Here is a 15426-nt window from a genome sequence, read left to right on the forward strand (position 1 = left end):
CCCTGTGTAACAAAAGGAAAAATATTAAAACATTTTAAATAAAGATTTTTACCAAGTTCACAATTAAGTTTGAGGATGATTCTCACAAAACTATAGTTTTGTTTAAGAATGTTTCTTGACAAATAAAAAACGTTTTTTTTTTTTTTTTTTTTTATGTATACAGTGCAATGGCAAAAACGTGAGGAAAAAAGTAAATGTCAAAATTTTTTTTTTTTTTTTTTTTTTTGGAGCATTTTCTTTAACTAGAAGTCAAAATAGGACCACACAGAAATGCCAACAGACCACTATTGACCTTATTTAGCCCTGCCTGGTCTACTGACATTTGCATTAAACATTGCAATGCTCATGATAACTTTAACTCTACAATACATTAATCCACTTTACCAGCTAAACTACTCTTAGACAGCAATGCCATAGTAATATATTTAAGATATTGACATGCTTGTTTCTCTGGAGAATAATGTCAATACCAGTCTCCCTATCATCTAACAAGAGGTTAACTGCTGTTCATGTTTATTTTTCATTTGTGAAGTTTTCACCCCCAAACATTTATTATCACTGTAATGTCAAGGTGGTTTCTTTTCAAATCAGACGTGTGAGATCCTAAAGTGCCGCAGTATAACATTATTAAAGCAGATCAACAGCTGATAGAAGATCACGTGATGTAAAGCATGCCTTTATAGTTCAGATACTGTAAAGATCTACTGAAGGAGAGCGTAGTCAAAACCAAAGAGCAGTTTATTTACAAGGTTAAATCCAAACATCCAAACAAAAAAAGACATTACTGTGTGAGCCTGAATATGAAACACCCTTCAAACAACAACTTTTTTTTAAAATATTATTATTGTTTTGGCCTTCTTTACTCATTATTGATTGGACTGTTCTGATCTGATCAAGGATCTAACTTTTTTTGCAGAAACAAATAGGTGTTTATAGGCAAATAGGCAAGTTAGGTGCCTTTTTTAGATAACTGAACACTGAATAACTGATCACTGACCTAACATGCAATATTTTGTGAAAACAATTTAGCATGTGAGATAATACCAGTCTTTCACATAGCCCCATAAAGTATTAAAGTAGCTGTATGAAGGATTGACACTAGTGGTTGAACTAGGTATTGCAGTCCAAATTCAAAATATTGGAGAGGGTTTTTTTTTCCCTCGGCTCCTCCTCCTCAGGCCTCAGGTTTCCAGATTGACCACACAAACAGGAAAGAGCGCACTTAACAATGAACTAAATGAAATATGCTTTGTTTTCCGCACATTTTCAAAGAGAATAACTGACTATAGCATTGTTTTTCAGATAAACAGGTATCTTAACTAGCATGTTTCTTAATTATGCTTTAGAAGAGTCCAAATCTTACATACAGCACTTTTAAACAAAGAAATTTGGCCATTTAGAACATACACTGACAATGTCAAAACTCCTCAGTGCTCAAAGCAAAAAAAGAGACTTGTGTTTTTTTTTCTTTCTTTTTTAAAGATAACTGCCGCGATCCCCCTTTCCTATTCCAGCTCACAATGACCAAAACATAGAAACATTTTCACATGCTGAAAGGTTTATTTCATAAATCAATAATTATTAGAAGTACAAAACTTCAAAAGGGGATTTGGGCCAAAATAAGAAAAAGTTAACTTAATTAAGTGTTTCGAAAAGTTTAAGTTACTTAACAAAGAAAATCCATAAATAAAAAGCAGGAAACCAGAAGAAAAAAGAAAGTTCACAAAATAAAAGGCAATAGCCAATCAACTGCTTAACAAATAATCATTTACAAACAAGTCTCTTGGTTTCAGTTTACAGAAAGGAATAAAGTGTAGGAGAACTTAGAGCTGAATCCCTGCTGCCGGGAAAGTGAATCTCTGTCGCATAATAAAAAAAAATAAAAAAAAAAATACTCTGACTCAGATTCTTACAAAAGAAAGTCAACAGTGTCAACATTTGACAACACTACACAGAAGTTGTCTGTTGCAGGAGACCCATGACAGAGCTTCAATAATATCAAGATTTTTATTTGAGGATTTATACTTTCCATACTCGCATCAGAATCAATAAATTATTACTTCAGGACTGATAATGCGCACTGTTTATCTTGACATTAAAAACACACACATTGTTCAACTAATATTCATGTTCTTCAGATTAATGTGTATTAAAATACAGCCACGTGTCAGCAGGATAACATTCAGCACCTCTTCCAGTTTTCCATTACGCTGTATTGTGTATTATAGTTGCTGACTGATGAACAATAGGAAACAGCTGTGCTAACAACACCTCTATGAACACATTTTCCTTTTCCACATTTTCCATCATATGTGCATCGTATGTGTTTCGCTGAAGCTTGTAACCTCACACACATCAAAAGCATCCTCAGAGTCCTCAGAGACTCAGAGCCATATATATATAATAATACTAATTTATTTTAATTTCACTGTAGCTGCAGTGACTTTTTAGCCTATATACATTTAGCCAATTATAAGTTAAAGCCTGTTCACTTAAATATGATAAGTGTTTTGTCTTTAGGGCAGGATCGATTATGATTGACTGTCAGTCTTTTTATCATTTGTCAGGAACAAAATCATCATGAAAGAGATTTCTGTGCCAATTGAGAAAGGTTTTTTTTTTTTGTTTGTTTGTTTAAAACAGATGTTTACCTAATCTGTTCTGACTCAGTAACGATTTGGTAAATCTGACATTTGTTGTTGTTACTTACATCAGTGCTGGTCCTAGACTTTACTGATTTACTTTACAGCTTAATGCACAGTGAATTATTCTCTCATCTTCTTTAGTTGTGGGATTAACATTCACTGACACAGACAGGCAGGATGGTGATGTTAGGGTACTCCCATATAGACTGATATTATTATCAGAAGACATCTGGTTATTTTGAGAATATAAATATCAGCCAATAGTTATGTTGCTTGCCTTAAGTGGTGTCACCTTTCTTTTTTCCACTTATAGCGTGATGAGATATGCAGCGTCAGTCTGGAGGACGGGTCTAAAATAGTTTCCAGCTCATTTGTCACAGACACAGCGGCAGTGATCTCAGAGCAGATGTTTTCTCTTCATCTCATCACACGCTTAAGAAAACACTTTACCTCTTATTATTTGGTAAATATGTTTAGCTTATTTTAATTATTTAAATCTGGACATTTATGTTTGTATCATATTGAAACTGACCTGCATTGTACAGCAATCATTACATTTAAACTGAACTCTAAATGTAAACTTCATGTTTTTTTAAATAGAAAACACAAATGTAAATGTTAGAGTAAATGATGAATGGGAGAACATATATGGAGCATCAGGAACCGAAGGATAAACACATGAAGAAGAGAAAAAGAGAAAAATTGTAACAAAGAGGACAAAATGTTACAATCTAAAGAAGCAAAGAAACTGAGTCTGTTCAGACGGAGCAGTATTAATAGCGGCAGACCAAACTGTGAGTATTAATAATGTTTAAGATAAAACTGTTATATTTCATCTTTGCTGGTGTAAAACAGATTCTTAACTATAACCTTTCACTCTATACTACAGTAAAAACAGCATTTACATCTACAGTTGTGCTCATAAGTTTACAGAAATATTATTTTATCTTGTGGACCATATCTATATCTGTTATTGTGAAATTCATTTCAAATCCATCACGCATACTCAGGGCAGGACTAAACTACACACAATATTTATGATGCCTCTTATTTTGTTACAATTATGCTAATTTTGATTTTGGTGTATGTAGATTATATCCACAGCTGCATGCTTTCCTGAGGCTTTTATTCATTTAAGTGACACTGATTCATTAATGAGTTAATTCAATCTCTGAGAATAAAACTCCAGTTCTGTTCTTGTTAAACTGCATGAATATATTATAATCAGTTATTTGTGTTTTCATTCCCAGTTTCTGACATCGCAGATGTTTCAGAAGTTTCAAAGAGACACAGACAAGGTGAGAAAGATTTAAACAGAAAACAAATAGTAAAACTCACAAATCTGATGCTATATTGATCTTTCTTATATTCCTGAGAATGTGTTTTCTATGTTTAGGATGCAGCGGTTCTGTTCATCTAATCTGCAGAATATTCCCCATGTTCAGCCACTGATTGATGTATAGAGAATATGTAGAAAATGGTATTATATTTATAAATTAGATTTCAAATAGACTTTTATAATAATCACTGATGTAATAAGTGTTTATGCTGTATGTTACTATATTATTTAATTTACTGTACAAAATAAACCTGGTCCGAAAAGAAAAGAACTGTGTTAATTTTCTTGTATTTTGTTCTTTAATAAAAAAATAAAGAGAGCTAAAGAGAGATCAGTATGTTTTGAATGATAACACTGTTGTAGCAATCTATTATATAGTTTCAGTATTTATAGATAATATAGATATAGTATTTATAGATATGCATGACAAAATAAAAAATAAGGTCTTAAGCTAAACAAGGTCATCAGAAGTGAGTCGAGGTGAGTTGAAGTTGGGAACTAAACGATGCTGATCTGACGATCTGACGATCCTGCATGGATTTCACGTGGGCCAGATGTGGCCGGATCTGGGCCAACAGTATTTTGCTGTTTGGGTAGAACATTGATTTTGAAACGTTGTGGATCCATTAGAATCGTGATTCATATTTGCACAGATTTTTGTGCACCCCTAGTTTTCTGTTCCTCTTCTCTAAAGCAGCACAACATGGCCACGCCCCCTTTGTTGCGTGTTCATGGGGGCGGGGCTTATCTGGGTTCGTGACCTGGGAAGAAGCTCTTTGTAGTCCCTTACCAGCCGTTTTTTTAATTAACAGTCAGAATGTGTGTTTTTTTTTTTTTTTTTTTTTTTTTTTTACAGTTTAAGCATTAAAACTGACAGAATTTTAAAAGATGATATATCCGTTTGCATTGAACTTTCAGCGCTGCCACTGAGCAACATTACAAAACTAAGTAACATTAAAAAAGTGAAATCGCAATCAACCACCACTTTAAATGGTTTAAATTGTTAGTTCCCGGTCCCTTCTAGCCACAACCCTTGTTCACTGACTGCTATCAACACATCTTCCACAGATCTGGGAGACAAATGCTGTGCCTTTAAATCCATGTCAAGTCTGACCCCATCTGTAAAGGTTTAACCAATAATCTAAAAATCTCTTAACTAAATCTTCTAAAAATAAATGAATAATCACATCTCATCCACTTCAAAGCTCTTAATTCGTTCTGCAGAGAGAGAAAGCAGACAGGGGCTGGAGGAGATGATGCAGACATGAGTGTGTCACTACCAGCTCATAGCATGATTATAGCATGATTATATCGTAAAATACTGCACCTCTGACAGAGAAACATTCGCTATTTCTAAGAGAAAAATGATAGTGGCAAAAAAAGAGGAAGAGATGCAATCTAATAAATCGAAAGAGAGAGAGATGCAGAGAAAGAGCATTAATAGCGGCAGACCAAACTGTGAGTATTGATGATAAAATACTGTTACAAGCGTTTCATCTTCTCTGGGGTCTGTTCTCCGTTCGTGGATTGCTCAGATTTTATTGTTAATGATTTGATATGATCCAGCATCGTTAGGTTACTCGAAGCTCATCTCGAGTTACTGTCATAGCAACAGGTCCTTGAGCTCACCTTATTACACAAAGATAATTAGATTCTAATTTATAATTTAACGTCAAGGTGATACTGAACATCTGTCCCAGCCACTGCTGGGATTTATATTTATATATTTAATTTTTTTTTTTTTCAGCGCTTGCTCTCTCTCTCTCTCTTTCTCTCTCTCTCTCTATTTTTTTAATCATAATTCTCTTTCTATAATAACACAATTTTACTCACTGAAAGATTAATTCAGTGAGGAATAACGATCTCATAATTGCGACGTACAGTCAGAGTCGTGCATTATTTTAAACCGTGAGAAATGTCTTAAGATGGATGATGGATCATATGGGTTAATAAACCTGATGCTGTCACATATCCTACAAATCTGCTTCAAAATGTAATTAATTTCAAATTATGATACTCTTAATTTCACTGTAATAAATGCTGTATAAAAGGAATAATGCTCGCTGACATCTCTTGTAAAAAATACATCTAAATATACTTGTGTTTAGTTTGATGTTGTTGGCTACTTTCCATTTTAATACAATAGTTCAGTGAGGAAAATGTGTTTGTTAATAATTTTAGGCCCTTTCACTTCCTGAAATCTGATTTTACTGGAGAAGATCAGAGGCAGAATCTCTTTTATCAGCGTTTAATCTGCATTCTGCTATAAAAATGTAAATAAACCTCCTCTATGCTTTCACTTTTTCTTAATTCTAGCTAAATGATGTCTAAAACTTTGTATTGCTAACACTTCTGATGTTAGAAATACTTCATTTGCATGTCTCTTTAGTTTTAGTGTCTGCTAAATTATTACATGTAAACTGTACTGTAAATGAATGGTTATGAAATAAATTCTAGTCTGAAAAAAAAAAAAAAAAAAACATATATATATATATATATATATATATATATATATATATATATATAAAGTTTAGTGAAGATGTTGAAATTTCATTGCAAATATGCAAATAAATCATCCAGACATTAATGCTTCATTTGTCCACCTGCACTGGAAAAACTGACCTCAGCTTTGTTCACGTTTACAGTAAATTTACAGTACATCACAGTAAAGTCCAGGATGTCTCTCCAGTCTTAACTGCGGTGTGTTTCTCAGATCATTTCCCAATAAGAAAGAGACAGATGTGATTGAGTGACAGACAGAGTGTCGCTCTCTGCTGGAGATCTGCAGTATTACAGCTCAGAACATCATCATCATCTTCATATCAGACCTTAGAAGAGGTTGATCTCACAGTCCTTAAAAAAAATAATAATATATATATATATATATATATATATATATATATAAATGTTGTGAATATCATGAGAATTCCAGAGTTCACATCTGGAACATTACTAAACTGTATGACTTTTACCAATCAAATCAAATCAGTATCAACAAAATCTTGTCTGTTATCAGATACCATTTACACTGAAATCACAAATTTATGAATAATCATCATCGTCCTGAGAATAATGTTTTAAATATTATATTTGAATATGAAACATTGGGGAAAACTAAATGGAGCTGTTCTGTCTGAAACTAAACCCTCAGCAGGAGACAGCAAGAGTAATACAAGAATCATTACAGAAATCATTTCACTTTCACTTTCTTAAGGGCATTGCATTTATAATAAACTCTGGATGGACTTTATAAGAATTGCCAGATTTATGTCACATAAATATAAATGAAAACTAGTGAATTACTGGAGTAAATTTACATTCTGATAATCCTCAAAATTTCATTATTTAAAACATTAACTCTAATCAAAACATTTCTCAAAAGCCCTTAGAATAATTACTATCATTAATAGAGATAATTAATCTGTCTCACTAAACTATAAAGAGTACATTCATAAAGTTATCAGATAAAGTAATTTTGCACATTTTTAATAGCATAAACATTAGTTATTATTTAGTCTTGTGCTCTGTGTGTAAACATCTGTTACTCCACCGCAACATGAAAATGTTGTCATTAATCACTTATCCCCATGCTGTCCCAAACCGGTAAAAGCTCCGTTCGCCTTCAGAACACAATTCAAGATATTTTGGGTGAAAACCTGGAGGCTTGAGACTGTCCCATAGACTGTCAAATAAATAACAGTGTCAAGGTCCAGGAAAGTATGAAAGTCATCGTCAGATGACTATTCTGACAATATCTTTCATACCTTTCCTGGCAATCTGGGTCATATGAAGCGACGGGAACAAAGATGGCAGCGAAGAAAACAAAAATAATGAATTCATGCAGTAGTTCCTTTGTCAACATATTCCTCTGTCTCTCCATATCACCATATGCAGCTGTATGATCCACGCCACAAGGATGTGCTGTTTCTGAGTATTTAAGTTGTTTAAAGTTGTTCATTTTGTTTAAAAAACTTTAATATACATAAATGTATGAGGTGGCAAAGGGGTCTTTTTCTCCACACACTTGGCAAAAGGCACACAGTTCTGACACAAATACTTCTGCTAAAATAATGTTGAAATAATGATTCTGAAAGCATTAAGGAGATGCCATAGCAATTTAATATAGATTTACAGTAGTAACAACAAATTATATTTCAGTATATTATATGATTAATATCATGTTTTTAATATGATGGTTTCATTCCAAACATGGTGATTATATCTAATATGAACACTCAACATAATGATATTTACCATCTGAATCAAACCATGCCATCTATTAATTATCATGTTAATTACTATGCCATTAGCCCCAACAGCGCTTTTTACCCCAAATACCATATTTTACATATTCTTTCGTTATTTTAAAACTGTTGCGTTAATAATCTTAAACAAAATTGAAAATCAAAATATATGCATTAATTTGAGCAATTCTCATTTGCTGCTTAAATCTAGAAAATTCTTAAAAACATAAAATATTAGATTAATTAGGCTAAGCACAAAATCAGCCTTGCACTGTTGCGCGCAATTGCGCCAAAGATCAGCCAAACATGCACGTGCATCTTGAAACGCAAATGTTTTGGAAAGTGCTATGCCACTTTTTTTCTGCAATCTGGTTTAGAGGAAAATTATAACAAAGGCAACTTTTACCCCGGAGTGCCTTTAGATATACAGTATACTTAATTTGGCTTTTTAATAGCACTGAAATCATTTTATACATTACTACTTAATAGAAGCCTTGTAAAAAATAAATAGCAGTCAGTGGAGGACAGCCATGTTTTGTTTTTTATTAACCTACGATTTACCAACTGTAAACGTTATACAACATAACATTAAGAAATATAACAAAAAACATAGATAACAGCAAGGGGAAAGAAAACCCAACTATAACTTAAAGTGAAAAATAAAACATAATAAAACAGATAAAAGCAAGTAAGCAAAATAAACAAATATAAAGTAAATACAAAGTAATCATTTGACACCACAATCCCAAAAAAAAGGACAAGATAATAATTGATAATATCATTCCAAAATATTGTTGCAACTCTCTAACAAACACCTTAAAATGTGGCTTACTAGAGTATTTACACTTGTGGATATGATATATGATTAGGGAAGAAATAGATTTATAAAATATAACTATTTCTCAGTATTTTTATCAGCATCCACAAAACATCTTTCAAAAAACAACAACAACAACACAAACTTACAAAAACTATACCAAAATACTTCAGTATAATTACAGTACCAGAATAAATCATTTCATCTTGCAAATAACAACGCTGGCACATTGTGTCATTATCAGGTTAGATTGTTTATCTATTCACTGCAGAATATGTAGATTAATTAGAAATATACTTGTCTGACTTTTTTCAAAATAAGGCATTTATGTGTCAAAAGCCAAACTTTTTTTCCAGCTTGAAATATTTGTAAAACTACTCCAATAGGCAATAACATTTGGTTGGGAGACAACTTCTTTCTGAAAAAGATCATGAATCAGTTTATCACGAACGAGACCAGTTTTACCCATTGTTGTCTGGAATGGATCATAAAGAGACCTTTATACTGAGTAATGACTCCTGAAGGAACAGCATCAAAGACAGCTGCAAATTCTTTGGATGAAACTGTAAAAACTTTCATTAATTTTGTTTTATTAATATACGAAAAACTAAAGATTTATTTTTATTCGTATTGTTGCATACAAAAAATTAAAATAAAAAAAATAAAAAGTGGAGAGAAATTGTGCTTATACATAAGAGACCAAACAAAAAGAAATTGGGTGTAACATCACATGAAAACTGTGAACGCAGTTTAATTTCTCCTGACCAGGCCACACTGCACCTGTTCATCAAAACTCACTCCACTGTTGACTGAGATTTTCACTGTGCATGAAGTTCTCATTTGTAGAGTGATTTTAGAAGCATGATGTTATGAACCGGTCTCTGAACGTCTTCACCACCAGAGGTCATCATCTATAACACAGACTCTCACACTACACAACACACCCTGGACTACACCAATCACATTCACCTGAAAACAATCACACACAGCTGCTGCCACCACCTTCATATTTTATTTCACATAACAAGAATGTTTTTTTTTTTTTTTTGTCAACTATAACAACTGTGGTTTTAAGAGCTGCAACTTTATACTTTGCTTTTCACATTGTGGTGTAAGTCCAGAGAACAAAAGGAAGATAGATGAGAGAGAGATGTAAGCCATCCCAGTGTGCAATGAAGATTTAACAAAGAGTGTTGCACATTCTGAAAAATATGAATGAATAGTTTAAGTAGTGGCACTAACACGTATCACTCTTGCTCTTGAACTCTTTTGAGATTCAGCAAGAGTTCAATAACCCAGCATGTGATTTCACCAAAAGCTCTCGGTGAACCCTGAGACATTTCCTATTTATTTTTTATTTTTTACTAAGCCCACACTGTACATTTAATATTACACATAATGCATAGCCTACTGCTTTCCAGGTTTGCATTTCTTGGGTGCAGTATGTGTGTTACATAGACAAATATGAGTCAATCACAAACCAAACAGTGAATTCTCTCTTCTACACATGACTAGCTGTTGTTACTGAAACACTTCACTGAAATATCTCACAGCTTTCATGTGTAAAAGTTCTTAACGGCTGACAGATTACAGCAAGAAAAAATTCCTGGAAGGTACTAGATTTTTGCGTAATGCATTTAACAGTGAAGATAATCAGATATCTGTTTCTTAATTTATATTTGTTGTCATAGTTTACATCAAATAATGAGTTTTCATACATGTTTCACCTCTTGTCACCTCTCGTGTGTGTGTTTGAGCTCAGTACACACGTAGATGTTCAGCATTTCAGTAATGACTCTGATGATGAGGGGATAGTGTTTCCCCTTTTTCATTCTTGTTTTTCTAAATCAAGATTTTAGATTTCTTTGAAACATTTCTCAACCCTGAAAACTGAATAAATCCAGGAGATGCAGACACTGTTAGATTTAGCAGATGTTTCTTTGTGTTCTTTGCCATCAATAGTCAATTAAACATTAGCGATTTCAAGGTCAGGAATCATGAGCTGCTTTGATTAAAAAAGTCTGCCAAATGCATTAACAAACAAGCACGCAAAGAAAGTGTGACTCATGATGTGATGCATGTCAATCAATCAATAAAACAGCAACAGGCGAAGCTTAATTCAAACCTATGAGGGAATATGTCCAGTATGAGAAAACAAAATCAACTTACTGTTCATCTTTACACTGAACAACACTGAACATCTCTGAAAGATTTTTAGCATACAGCTCTCTGAATTAAAACAATAATTATGGCGACCGTAGTGAAAGTGAATCAGTCACTTCAAACTGATTCTGATAGTTATCCTAAAATACCATCATTCTAAGAAATATACTTCCAAGAAATGTGTCTGACTTTATTAGAATTAGCTCGCAACTGAATGTTAATCACAATTCTGAGAAGTTAGAACTGCAGTGTAAGAAAAGTGACAGTCACAGTGTTTCTTAAGCTCTTACTAGACTGCAACAACGGCAAATGATCAAAGACAGGAAAAGGATGCAACACTCTAGAGATTTTAAAAATGACGGTTGTGATCATCAGACAATAAAATGTTTATTAGGACAGCAGGACCACAGAACAACGTGTACACTGCAAAAAAAATCATAAATTGCAGAAGATCCGTGGAGCATCAGAAACTGCGAGAGAATTGAACATTTGGAAAAGTGGAAAATGGCAAATAAAGAGGACGAGACACAATCTAATCAATCAAGAAAGAAAAAGGTGCTAAGACGAGTAAGACCGAGCAGCATTAACAGTGGCAGACCAAACTGTGAGTATTTATAATAAAACACTGTTTATCTTTTCATTTTCAACTAATCAGCCCTGAACCATTAATTAATTCCATTAATTGTACATAAAGATAATCAGACACTGGTGTTTGTGATTTCTAGTTTCTTATGATAAAGACAATCCTGAAGAGATTCATTCTGATCCTTCAGATGGATGTACAGAAAAGGTGAGACATTCTCACATCATATACAAACAATGCATACTATGAATACAAAATAAATAAGAAAATAAATAAAAAATAATGGCACAAACAGCATACAAATCACACCAAATCAATGAATGTGAACTTTACTGCAGAAACATTTAAACCAGAGCTTGACTCACCACATCACGTCGTTTGCGGTCTTCAATGTAAAACGGCTGATATAACATTTTCTCATTGACACTGCTGATTTCTTTTCTAAGCTTTAGATCAGTAATAAAACAATTTGAAACTTTTGCAGAGCTTGTCTGAAGATGTGAGCTACATTTAGTGAACAATGATGTCAAAACTACGAGATAATAATATGAAAATAAAAGAATAAAATAAAACATATTCAAACACAAAAACCAGTTGCCTTATGTCTCAGACCAGATGCTGAGTCCTCATTTGTTTGTTGGCAAATAAAAATTCATTTCAATTCATCGCTCATCACCAAAGATTTGTTTTAATGTGCCTTTACCTGACAGGCTCGCAAATTGAATGTACAGTTCAAATGTATACTTTTCTTTTCTTTCTTTTTCTTTAATACATTTTCATGATTTCACATCTGCTCCAGATGACCTGGCCTCCACAGTCACCGGACCTGAACCCAATCGAGATGGTTTAGGGGTGAGCTGGACCGCAGACAGAAGGCAAAAGGGCCAACAAGTGCTAAGCATCTCTCGGGGAACTCCTTCAAGACTGTTGGAAGACCATTTCAGGTGACTACCTCTTGAAGCTCATCAAGAGAACGCCAAGAGTGTGCAAAGCAGTAATCAAAGCAAAAGGTGGCTACTTTGAAGAACCTACAATATGACATATTTTCAGTTCTTTCACACTTGTTTGTTATGTATATCATTCCATATATAATTCCACATGTGTTAATTCATAGTTTTGATGCCTTCAGTGTGAATCTAATAATCTTATAAACGTCATATAAACATGATTTCTAGTCGTTTCTTCTTTTGAAAGGCAAAACAAAGTAGTTTCGCTTACTTAATGAAACCGTGTCATACACCACAGAGTGAGCAGAGGCGGGTGGCTTGAGGCCGATTCTATGAAGGAGCATACCTTGTGCTTCTAGCAACCACATGTGATGACCCCGGGCTATATTTACATTTACAGTACATTTACATCTAGTCTTTTTTGCAGATGCTATTATCCAAAGTGACTTACAATTGGGGAATACATAAAGTGATTCTTCTAAAAGAGGAAGACAGACACAGGAAATACTTGTAATACCAAGTTTTAGACATTGTTTAAAGAAGTATACGATAGAAAGAGAATGAGTACATAAGATACTTTTCCTTTCTTTTTTATGATGAAGACAAGTAGCTTTCGAAATAGATTAGTTTTCAGCTGTCGCTTGAAAATTGTAAGGGGGTTCCTTATTCTAAATAGGGATGGGAAGATCATTCCACCAGCCAGGAATGGTGAACGAGAATGTTCTGGAAAGGGGATTGGAGCCTCTCTGTGACGGGACCATGAGGGACAGAAGGAGAAGATGGGAGTTTTAGCGGTGGTTGTGGTTGGCTTGTGTGTGTGGGGCTGAGAATTGACTGATTGTTCTGGTTTGTCTGTGAACAATGTGGTGAAATCATCAGCTGTTATAGAAGTTGTGGAGGGGAAGAGTACATAATTGAATGTTTTGAAGAGGTTATGTGTGTCTAGAGCACTGTTAATCTTGTTGTGGAAATATGAAGATTTCAGCAGAGAACCATGAAAGCAAAGACTGATACATACTCAGGTCTGATGGATTTTTGATTGTACAGTTAATAACAAACTGACTTTTTAATAATGCAAAAGTTAATGGCCATAGGAGCAAAACAACTATACTGTAAGCACATACTTATATCAAGAAATAGAAAAATAAGAGTGAAATAGTTCTAGAAATAGTAACAGCACATCTGTAGAATCCCTAAAATCATCTCTGCTAATCTTTTATCGTGAAATTTTTATATGATATATGTAATTTCCTAATAAGATTCGGGAGGAGCGCGGAGGAGGTGGACCATAATCAAGTAATCAATCCCATTGTATAAATATCGCTGCCTTACCTCTATCCATTGACGGTTTATCAGCATGCTGGTTCGCTTCATCTGCCACCTCATCACAGACCCAATTTTCATACCAACGAAGAGAGCTACACAGGGGATTTATAAGACCTGCTGCTTTTGCCGGACCCGCAATCTTTCCTACCCAGCCAAACACGGCCGTTGAGCAGCATTAAGCATCATCGCGACAGCTGCTCTCCTCACCAAGCCACACGTCGTGGCCAATAGACCGTTATAATATAAACCACCCTGACAAGGCTTGAGGAATTGTCAAATCAGGCAACCAATTGCTAAGCTGGTAACACAGTAGGCTACCACTTCATTTTTAGCTTGCCCCATCAAATGTTGATAACCCTTTTTTTACTCTTCCCACAGTCAACATCTACAGCAGCGAAAGCAAGTAGCCTTCCTGTTCCTCCTCACTGCCGCAGCAGTGTCTGCTCCCGCAGGAGCCTTTCCTGTATCTCCCCACTGCCGCAGCAGTGTCTGCTGCCGCAGGAGCCTTTCCTATACAACATCACCTCCGCTTAAAGGCATGCCATGCATCCTAGGTTGCGGTGATAGCATCATGTATCGACAATAGCCAAGACGAGATTAGACCCATTCTCCAACCAATGTTTTTTATTATAATGATTAGGCAGCCTACCATAATTTGGCTATCAAACCACTCTGTTATTCCATCTCAGCACTGCACTTCACGCTCACCCGTGCTCTCAAAGGATGATGTGAGCCTGTAGGTGGCAAAGAAGTCTCCATCCACAAATAGACATACATTGTTTGCAGATATAAGGTATTCCATCGTAGTTTAACAGGTAATCCGATACATGCCATATTTTAAAGGAGCTCTCACCAACAGAGTTTAATGCCACAGTTACGTTAGAATGCATCTCATTCTGGTTTCAGGGGCAGCGCGTCGGTCCCATCATGAGGCATGTGGTCTGGAGCGCGTACGACCAAGGCATCATTTCAACCGAACTCACTCCAAATATATGAACTTACCGTTTTTTTAATACCTTATATTTAAGGCATTCGTTTACGTCCATATTAGGGTTAAATCATTAGACTTAAAATTGAATCTACTATCGTAAAAAAAAAAAAAAAAAATTCACAGGACAAACGAGATGACAGTAGTGCCGACTACTTGAACTAGAAGTTTTAAATATAGTATTTTATATTTAATGCCAGTTTATCAGTACGTCAGAAAGTACATTTTTTCGATTATTGGTGATTCCATCGGGTCTTTTCGTGCACCTGCATGGTTAAAATGGCAAATAGTAAGCCCAGACAAGTATAAATAATTTTTCTCTTACACCACCCATGCATGATTACATCGTCGATATGTACCATCGATCTCACGTG

The 15426-nt window shown here is 34.5% G+C and overlaps 2 long non-coding RNA genes across 2 annotated transcripts; both read left to right on the forward strand.

The window, feature by feature from the left end:
* Positions 1 to 2997: 2997 nt before the first annotated feature.
* Positions 2998 to 4266, forward strand: LOC113077958 (uncharacterized). The gene is made up of 4 exons (XR_003281428.1): positions 2998 to 3108; positions 3246 to 3439; positions 3896 to 3943; positions 4042 to 4266. It is a non-coding gene; the product is annotated as an uncharacterized LOC113077958 (long non-coding RNA).
* Positions 4267 to 11466: 7200 nt separating this feature from the next.
* LOC113077968 (uncharacterized) lies at positions 11467 to 12647 on the forward strand. Its single transcript, XR_003281434.1, has 3 exons — positions 11467 to 11812; positions 11934 to 11998; positions 12591 to 12647. It is a non-coding gene; the product is annotated as an uncharacterized LOC113077968 (long non-coding RNA).
* Positions 12648 to 15426: the final 2779 nt, after the last annotated feature.

Source organism: Carassius auratus, unplaced genomic scaffold, assembly GCF_003368295.1.
Source record: "Carassius auratus strain Wakin unplaced genomic scaffold, ASM336829v1 scaf_tig00023612, whole genome shotgun sequence".
Lineage (NCBI taxonomy): Eukaryota > Metazoa > Chordata > Actinopteri > Cypriniformes > Cyprinidae > Carassius > Carassius auratus.